Here is a 10,660-nt window from a genome sequence, read left to right as displayed (position 1 = left end):
CCGTTAAATATTTTTTCTTCTAACTAAATTTTACTTCCTTGTATGATTAAAAAAAGTATTGTGATCGTGAAAAATTTCGGTTTTCAGATTTCAACGGAAATATACATTTTGACCACCCCTGAATCCATTTTGACTAGTTTCGGCGTGACGTCTGTACGTACGTAAGTATGTATATACAGTTATCACATATCAGCCTAACTTAATATCGGCGGACGGCAACGGTAGCAGCTCAGATGTCAGCGGAAGCACAGTATACGTACGTGCTGGCACAGCGTCACTCCCGCTGCGCAGATGACCGCGCGGTTCTCCCACCATAGCGACGCTGCGGCGCCACCGCAGCGTCCAGGCTCCAATAAAAGAGCATGCACGGGAGTGAATTTTTGAATTCATCGTCGATCACCACCTGAACAGGCCAAGAAGAAGATGGAAGAAGACAGGAGAAGTTCCCTGGCGTGGGACCTCCCGGCTGACGCCAACATCCCCGTCGGAGCAGCTGGCCTGGCCGGCCCGCCGAGGGAGCCGCTGGACGCGGACGCTACCTTCCCGCTCTAGCTCGCTGGGCTTCAATCGCCCGGTCCGGTGGACTCAGCAGCAATAGTCGGCCCAGCGTGGGATCGCTCGGGGAGAACACCTCGGCTGCGCTGGCGAAAGACGACCGATGTCGACCCAACACTGCGGGGCTCTGGGAACCACCACTGCCACGCTGTAGTGGGGACCCAACTGTCACTGAGGGGAAGCTCGGTTTGATTTCAGTGGACAAGCCGCAACTCCCCGACTTCGCCGGAGACCAGCTTCCGGACTCAACAGCTCTTCTCAGAGTTAACGCAAGAAACAGCCCTTTTCAGTGGTACCACAAGGTTATAAATTACAACGAGCCGTCGAAGCCAATCGACGACAACAGCCCTTCTCAGGGCTAATACAAGGTTATAAAGAGCCACGTGTCGTCGAATCCATTCGGCGATAGTACGTACGTATGTATCTCGCATTACTTAAAAACTATTAGTTATAAAATGTTGAAATTTTGGATTTAGGACTATTGTAACATCTAGTTGTGTTCTTCTCTTGATTGAAGTCGACTGAACCAAAAATGTTCAAAAAATCCCAAAATAAAAGAAAAATGGATTTTGGACTTTTTCTTAACTGCAGTAATAAGTCCTCATTGAGAGCTTTTCAACAACGATATATCATGGTAGTTATTTTCATTGGTTCCAGAGTTATAGGCAAATAAAATTTTAATTAACGAAATATTTGGACTTTAGGGGATGGCACACTGGTTCAAATCAGACTTCATCACCTTTTTTTAACTATTTTTTTTTTTTTTTTAATTTAAATTTGATTTATCAATAATTATTAACCTCTCATTGTAAAAAAACAAAATTTACGATGAATAATTCAGTAATAACAAATATATATATATATATATATATAAAACATATTAGAAGGTTTTAATGAAATAAAATTTTATGTACTTTTCATTTAAAAAAATAATAATTTTTTTACGCATTCAAACAAATTTTAACTGAGTCAAAAGATCGATAAACGACATTAAATATGATGAATAAAAGTTTGAAAAAATAACCCTTAAATTAAATTAAATTTATACAATTATTTTATACAATTTAAAAAGTATTGAAGTGTTCGTTGTCATATAAAATATTAGTTTAGTTCCATTAATTCTTCGGATAATAATTGAATAGGCACGAGGGTTGTCAGCGGCTTATGATATGAAAAATACAGTTTATGTATGAAACAAATAGTTTTATTTTATATTAGTGTATTTTATCAAAAATTTTGTTTTTGGTAAATTTAAAATTATTTATGCAAAATCAAGAATTTATTTAATGTGTGCTATTTTCTGTCATTAAAAGATATAATTTTACTCAAAAAAATAATACCTACATAAATATAACCTCAAATCATGATACACAATTTTCATAAAAAAATTAAATATACGCTGCAATATAAATACAATTTTATGGATATGAACAACAATATTCAAAGTTTAAAATATCCGTGTATATAAATATATATTTATTCCGACTCAAAATCTGTTGTTTACAATACGTGCTAATCACTTAATTGTATTGAACGACCGACTGAATTAGACACTTCACGCATATGCGTGCAAACTGATCCACTTTGGCTTGCGCAAATCTTCATGGTGTGTTACATCGACGCGCGCACTTCCATACCTTGCTAAAATTACACTCTGATCAGTTTCTCCTAACGCGCCAAAAGAAGCATAACTTAAAAAATTGCACATTCATAAATAAAAACAGAAAGATAAGTTTACATACTTAATTTTCTAAATATCGGTCTATACGATTCACATTTATGAACACCAGGATAACGATCTTAAAACCCATTTTTTATCTTAAAAACTCATTCTGACTTTTGAAGGGAGCCCCAAGACTATACTTTATACAAGAATATATTTTAATAATGATGACAAGCCAAGTATAAGAAGGCGCTTTAGAGCAAAACAGTATGGCTTGATTTTTAAATTTTTTACAAAATTTAATCATCCCTCGTAAACTTGTCATCCAATAAAAAAACCCAAAACTTTTGCTTTGTGGACAACTGAAATACTATTGTTATCATTGGAAATTCTATCCATATGATCAGCGATGTAGGAGTGAAAAAAATATACGATTGTTTTTGCATAAAAATATTGTATTTTTTTAAAATTTTTAACTACTTTTATAAAAGAATAAAACATAGTGTGTTGCTCAGAATTAAGTTAATGCTGATTTTACAACTGATTTATAACAAAACTACAGAAATTTTCTTTTCAAAAAAAAAAAAATAAACTATTTGAAAATAAGTTAGTCTGTAATAGTAAAGATAATTTTTAGCTTTTTTGATTAGTAGGGTTAAATATTAACCCTAATTTTTTTTAATGGTGAGAAAGTTCATAAAAGATTGTTGCTAACTGAGGTTTAAATTATTGTGACTATGAACTTAGTAGCGTATTAAAATCAAAAAATTCTTTCTTGTGCATAAATCTATTAAATATAAATACAAAGCACGACTAAATCCCTACTACATGATGCTAGAAGTACTGTTATTTAGACCGCAAATAAACCTGATAATCTTTTTTCTATCGATACAAAGTTATACATCTTCTGAAAACATGTTCACAATAATGCATTTGCAAATCAATTTATATTTGATTATTGTCTAAAGGATGTTACGGTTGAATTGCATAAAATTAAAGTGAAAACCGACTTCAAAGTTGCAAGCTCATATGTTTCTCATTAAGCGAAATCATTAAATTTGATTTAGTGGTTGGTTTAAAGCTTACTCTTTAAAAACTTGCTTGCTTAAAATTTTTGATTGTACTAAAATTTTGTCTAGCTCTTCTTTACTCCATTGTTAGCACAACAATAAGTGTTCAAATTATTTTCTTATATAAGGTACTTTAGGAACAAATATAATAATTGTGTTTCTTATATTTTTGAACTTCACACTAATCAGGCCTTAAACTTTTAACACGTTAAAAAAATATTCGGAGTTCTGCGGAATGTATTTACCGAACTTCAGTAAAAATGAGAAAAAAGTTTACAACGACATAAGTCCTATCTTACTTTGTTTTCCTTCTGGACGCCATTTTGTGATTTCAACAAAAAAATTATTTCTCAGGAACGGAAGAACCAACTTTAATTAAATTTGATAAATCTAAGACTAGTATCTTGTTCTACAAAATAAAAAATGTTGAAAACGTCACCTTCAAAAATTTCAAAATGGCGGCCATCTTAATTATTTAATCTTCAATATATTTTTAATCGTTTATTTGATAAAATTTGTACTCATTACAAAATTTATTAAACATTTTATTTTGAACAAAATGACCTCAGTTGTAAAAATACGTTGATAAACAATCGAGTTATTGCAGACAATTAATCCGGCAGTACCCTTGCGCACCGTACTGCAAGCTGATAATTTTTTTGCCCGTTTTTATTTCCAACATTAAATGTATTAAAAATTATTAATAATAAATAATAATTCCTGCAAATTAATAAAAATTAGCGTACTGCCGGGTTAATTATCTCCAATAACTCGGTTGTTTGCCAACGGATTTTTACTGCTGAGGTGTCATTTTGTTCAAAATAAAAATGCTTAATAAATTTTTTAATAAATAAAAAAATTTGATCAAGCAAATAATTAAATGGCTATTGAAGATTAAAAAATTAATATGGCCGTTATTTTGACATTTTTGAAGGTGACGTTTTCAACATTTTTTATTTTGTAGAACAAGATACTAGTCTTAGATTTGCCAAATTTAATTAAAGTTGGTTTACCCGTTTATGAAAAATAATTTTTTTTGTAAAAAATCATAAATTGGCGTCTAGAAGAAAACAAAGCAAAATAGGACGTATATCGAAATTAACGTTTTAGCTCATTTTTGTGTCCTGAATCAGTTGTCCCTGAAGTTCGGGAAATATGTCCCGGAACACTGTCTGTCATAATATCTGATCCAAAGGAAATTTTTTTTTGTTGCAGTTTGAATACCTTACTCGTGCTCGTAAGTCAGTACTTACAACACATTAATACTACTTTATACGGTCTGCTAAATATGAAAAACAAAATTTTAATTGAAAGAAAAAAATTAATTTTACATTAGAACAGTCATGTTAATTTTTATTATTATTATTACTTCCTTGTGCTTCGTACAAGGAAGTATTGTAATCGCGAAAAATTTAGGTTTTCAGATTTCAACGGAAATATCCATTTTAACCATCCCTGAATCTATTTTGGATAGTTTCGGCGTGATATCTGCACGTAAATATGTATCTCGCATAACCAAAGAAAGGAATAGCCGTAGGTTGTTGAAATTTTGGATTTAGGACTGTTGTAACATCTAGTTGTACACCTCCCCTTTTGATTGCAATCAACTGAGCCAAAAGTGTCCAAAAAAAGCTCAAAATAAAAACAAATTGGATTTTGATTTGTTTCTTGACTACAGTATTAAATTCTCATTGAGAGCTTTCCAACGATATATCATAAATGGCGCTTATTTTTATTGGTTCCAGAGTTATAGTCAAATAAAAATTTAATTAATGAAATATTTGGATCTTACAAGGGGAAGGTACATATGTTCGAATCCGATTTCATTTTCTTTTTCTTTTTTAATTTAAATTTATTTATTTATCTATAATTATTAACCTCTGATTGTAAACAAATTTTTACTATAAATAATAATTCAAAAATAACAATAAAAAAAATTATGAAAAAAAATCAGAACTTATAAGTGAAATAAAATTTTATTTACTTTTAAAAATGTGTACATGTAATTTAATAGGCATACAAGGAAGTCATGTAGTGTCCACATCAGATTTTTTTTTATTATTTTGTTATTTTTTTATTCTGGGAATTGTGTATTAATTAATAAAGATAAAACAAACAAAACGAGCTATGAATTAAAATTTTGTGATTTCTCCTTGATGAAATATCTTTCTTTAAATTTTATGAAGCAATAGTTGGCTTTTAATTTAAAGCCATATTAAATTAAATTTTATGAATTATGATTTAATTTTCAACTCTTTTCATACATAAATTTCTGTTTACTCTTTTCATCAAGTGCTTTCCTATGATTAATATAAGTTTTTCATGTAGATCAGAAGTACATATTTTGCACAAGAGCCATATCTCTTGATTGTTTATTGATGACATTCATTTAATGACATCTGGGCATTGTATAGCAGCTGATGGGTCAAATCAATTATTCAACTAAATATTTATGCACATACAATAGCATTTGTTGACAGTAAGCTTTTTTTTTACTCTATAAAGGAAGTTATGTAAATGTGTCGACTTTTGTAACAATAATATTACAATTATTTTACAGTACAACACCTTGATTTATCATACTAGTGTATATGTGTAAAAAAAAGAGAAGATAACTAATAAATCATGTGTTTATCATACGGAAAATATACTTTTACATACTTAATAATAAAAATTAGAGTTTGTAAACACTTTTTACTAGTGAAGTATGCAGATCAATGTTTAATTTTGCATTTATCCTATTTTGACATGAAGTATTGTTGTTACTTCCGCATGGAAACAAAGATATTGAATTTGACAAATTGCATTTTTATGAGTAGGAGGAGACATCTTTCGTGTCATCGACCTTTCAGTTTGCTAAATATGAAAAAAAAACTAGTTCTTTCGTTGGAAATAGAAGGTTCTATGAAAGTAGGAATAGATTATTTTTTTTGAAGAGTTTGAATGTTTGATTCTTAATAGGCTTGTTTCACGATGAACGTAGAAAATTGAAGCTCATATTTTATCAACCAATACTGTTGCTTTCTATGGATAACCTTTCTGTTTTCCTATTCAATTTAATTCTATTATGGATATTTTTTTCAAAGAACTAAAATGACATAAAGAAAAGTATCCTCTTTGTCAGCTTTTTAATGTTAATCAACTTAACGTGAAAAGCGCAAAAAAATTCTAAAAAATATAACTAAAAAAAAAATAAATCATATTTTCTCATTATCCTTACTAATTTTTTTTTTTTTTTTAACAATGGTTATCCTTTAATCGGGCATTTTCCAAATTAGGGATATCTCACTTGGAATGGTAAATACTAAATATTTAATGTGGGCACCACATGACTTCCTTGTAACGTCTATTAAATTACATATACACATTTTTAAAAGTACATAAAATCTTATTTCAGTAATAACTTCTGATTTCTTCTCATATTTTTATTATTATTATTATTATTGAATTATTCTTTATCGTAAAACATTTTCTACAATCAGAGGTTAATAATTAATAAATCATTTTTTTTAAATTAAAAAAAAAAGTTATAAAAAAGGAGATGAAGTCTGATTCGAACCGATGTGCCTTTCCTTTGTAAAATATTTCATTAATTAAAATTTCATTTAAAACATTTAAATTTCGTTAAAAAGCCTCAGTGAGGCTTATTACTGCAGTTAAGAAAAAGCACAAAATCCAAACTGTTTGGATTTTGGGCTTTTTTGACACTTTTGGTTCAGTCGATTGCATTCAAAAAGAAAGGTGCACAACTAGGTATTACAACAGTTCTAAATCCAAAATTTCATTATCCTACGGCTAATAGTTTTTTAGTTATGCGATATACATACGTACGTACAGATGTCAAGCCGAAACTAGTCAGAATGGATATTTCCGTTGAGATCTGGAAACCGACATTTTTCGTGATTACAATACTTCCTTGTTCTTCGTACAAGGAAGTAAAAATTAAAAATTCAGCAAGGCATTTTTAAACTTTCCTGAAAAATCTTTAATTACCAGGTTAGAATAAGACACCAAATCTAGATGTTGAAAATTTGGACTTAAAATTTTATTTTTGAGTACTGGGTTATTTTATGGAAAAGAATTTGTTCAACAAAATCATTTTTTTAAAAGAATTCAAATCTCGTACTATTAACATTTCCATGAAGTCCAATCCTAGCCAAAATATGTTCCCTATCTTACTATTTGTTCCCTTGCCTAAGGATCCAACCTCAAACTTCATTTATAGAAGCAATCATGTCATTTCTAAACATTTTTGTCCAGCAAATTCCGAGTAATTAATACAAACAATCGCCCACAAACACATTCACATACGTACAAAAGAATTTAACCCATCTTTTTTTTATTTTTCAATGTTTTGTATTTTGAGAAAATGGTGATTTTTTTTACACGAATACCATAAGTACACGCTATATTATAATAACTGCAGGAAAGATAAAGTTTTTGTAATGTTAGTTTTAATGAGGTAAGCCGAGTATGACAATATCATAATGAAAAACAACGATTCGATGAGATATTTGTTATTATATATAATGTAAATTCAGTCGATATACAATAACATTCCAAAGGAACTGATTAATAGGGGCTTTATTTTATAAGCAGAAAATCATAATAACTGCTAATCAAGTCTAATTACTACTGGCTGATAGTACATATTATCTTCACGATAATTAATAGTATTAACAATTTTTTCAAAGAAATTTTCATTAAGTGCTACTTAGCTACCCATGATAATAAAGTTTACTTTTAATTACCGTTTTGCTTTTTTTATTTAACTTGTCGAAAAGAACATATTTTTTTATATTTAAAAGTAAATATTCCTGGCTGGAATAAGAATACCATTCCTGAAATAAGTGTGATAATAAGATAATTAGATGTTATTTATAATTTCTAAAAGAAATGTATTATTTGAAAATTTTGTAATAAATGGAAAAATTTAATTCAAATACTACTTAATTTCCTGTATTAGTTTGTGCGTTTTTGTTCTTCTTAATCTATTATATAAATAGATAAGATTATTTATTAAATAATTCACTGTGTACTCTTTTGAGCGTTTCGTACGGGCGTAGATTTCAGTTAGGATAAAATTAATTATTCAACAATATAACAATTATCCATTTAAGAAAAATACCAGGGAATGTAAGGAGAAAAATAAAAAGATAATTATTTTTGAATACTGTACTAATCAAAAATGAATTCTTTACTTTTTATTTATTTATATTTTTAAAAAAATCGATAATAAAATAAAATCGCATTGATTAACAGAAAGTGATCGGGGAATAAAATAAAAGCTACTACAGATTTTTACTGTTATTAAAAAAGGGAATTACTAAATTTCGGTTTCTTCGGCAAAATTATAACTTAGTTAATTAAGTATAAATTGTAGTTATCTACATATAAAATGTTTAATTTCAATTCCCCAGGCGATTTACTCGTAAACTGCGTATAATACAAAAAAAAGGACTAAACAAAAGTTACTAGAACTGGAGGGGGACACCTCATGATGATCTTGAATTTGACCTTGAACTTCATCTTGACCTTAATTTTAAGGTTAACATGATTTTTTTCAAATGTAATGACCTATTTCTGACCCCACCAAACATTAGAATATGTGGTCACACATATGACCTTGGAACCTTTTTGTAGGTCACACGGCTAACCATCAGAAATGGTTTATACGGGTGATAATGTTGTACGAGTTACACATTTTTGAAGGTCATACAACATTGTTTTTGAAGGTAATATTCACATTCCAGGCCATTTATTTTGCAAACTATGGAAAAGAGCATGTAAATGACTATAGGAGTTATGTGGATAGAAGGGGGATATCAGACGGTGACCTTGACTATGATCTTAGGGACTCCTTTTGGGACGTTTTTTGATTATATTCTTGTTTTTTCCAACTTCTTGAAGTTCATGGTTTAGGAATTAATCACATATCCGATTAACATAATTTGCTGAATTTTGAAGACACTACCAGAAGCAATCTTCTTCTTACGACTTAGAAAACCAGTGACTGTAAATATCTCTCTTTTTTCTGTTTAGCCTCCGGAACCACCGTAAGGTATTACTTTAGAGGATGATTGAAGATGATATGTATGAATGTAAATAAAGTGTAGTCTTGTAATCTCAGGTTGACCATTCCTGAGGTGTATGGTTAATTGAAACCCAACGGCAAAGGAACATCAGCATCTACGATTTAGTTTTCAAATCCGAATAAAAGTAACTACAAACTATTCTGGGACAGATCTGTACTTACAGAAAAAATAATCACATGCAATAGTCCAGAATCACATTAATCGACATATCAGAAGAATAAACGTACATAATACATACTGTTATACCAAACGACAATAGTTCAATATTGAAAGAAAAAGAGAAAAAAAAGAGAAAAAAAAGTATACTCTCCTCGTAATAGAATTAAAAGAAATCTGGAAACAGAACTTGATGACAATAGTACCATCATAATATCAGTCGTAAGACAAAAACAATAAACAATAACTGAAGAGATTAGATCTCCTAATACATATTCACGCCAAAAAGGAGAAAGCTATAATTCTGAAAACAACTGAAATAGTCAATAAGTTCTTACGACAGAAGAACTTATGACTTTATATATACCCATCACATGATCTGAACAACCACTACAGGGAGAAACCTCAAAATAATAAAATTGTTTTTTTTATTTTTATAACATTTACAGGCTATTTCTTCCACCACAGTCACTGCTTCTTCTTCTTCTTCTTCTATATGAAGAAAATAAATTAATCTAACATTACCATTTTAAATTTGTTCACAGTAATCAAATAAAAGTTGTAATTTCTTGTTAGAAAAAAATAAATTTTATTTTTATTGTATTACAGAGTGTTTCAAAAATGTTTGGCTGGCTATACTTTTTCAAATTCTACTTGTAAAACTAAACAAAAAACGCTCTTAAGAAAAATGGCGATTTCTCCTTCGTTCTCCCCCTGTCCGCCATTTTATTATTTTTATATAAAAATTTATATCTCAAGTTCGGATAGACGAATCACATTAATATTTGGTAAGCGTCTTGGTAATAAAATTTTAAAATTAGAAAAAAAATCAGGAATTAAATACATTTGCAAATTACAAAATGGCTGTCATGTTTATTTTTCAATTCGTTACATCTCCGTAAATATTAGTTTTATCAAAATGTATGTTTTACTAAAATATTAAGCCTTTTATTTTGAACAAAATGACATTTCGGTTTTTAAAATCGGTTAACAAATAGCTGAGTTACGGGAGAAAATTGATGTAATTTTATGTCTGTTTTCATGTTCTCCACTTGACATTCAATTCGATTAAATATTAATTGTTAATTCTAGTATTGTAAATACTAGTATCAAATTAAGTA

General features: G+C 29.6%; 1 protein-coding gene across 2 annotated transcripts in view; it reads right to left on the bottom strand.

Annotated features, from left to right (window-relative positions):
- The window catches only part of LOC142328952 (uncharacterized), a 313,857-nt gene that overhangs the window by 87,652 nt on the left and 215,545 nt on the right, over positions 1-10,660 (bottom strand). The window lies entirely within an intron of this gene.

This window comes from Lycorma delicatula, chromosome 8, assembly GCF_047948215.1.
Source record: "Lycorma delicatula isolate Av1 chromosome 8, ASM4794821v1, whole genome shotgun sequence".
In the NCBI taxonomy this organism is placed as follows: domain Eukaryota; kingdom Metazoa; phylum Arthropoda; class Insecta; order Hemiptera; family Fulgoridae; genus Lycorma; species Lycorma delicatula.
This window is presented reverse-complemented; position numbering and strand designations above follow the sequence as displayed.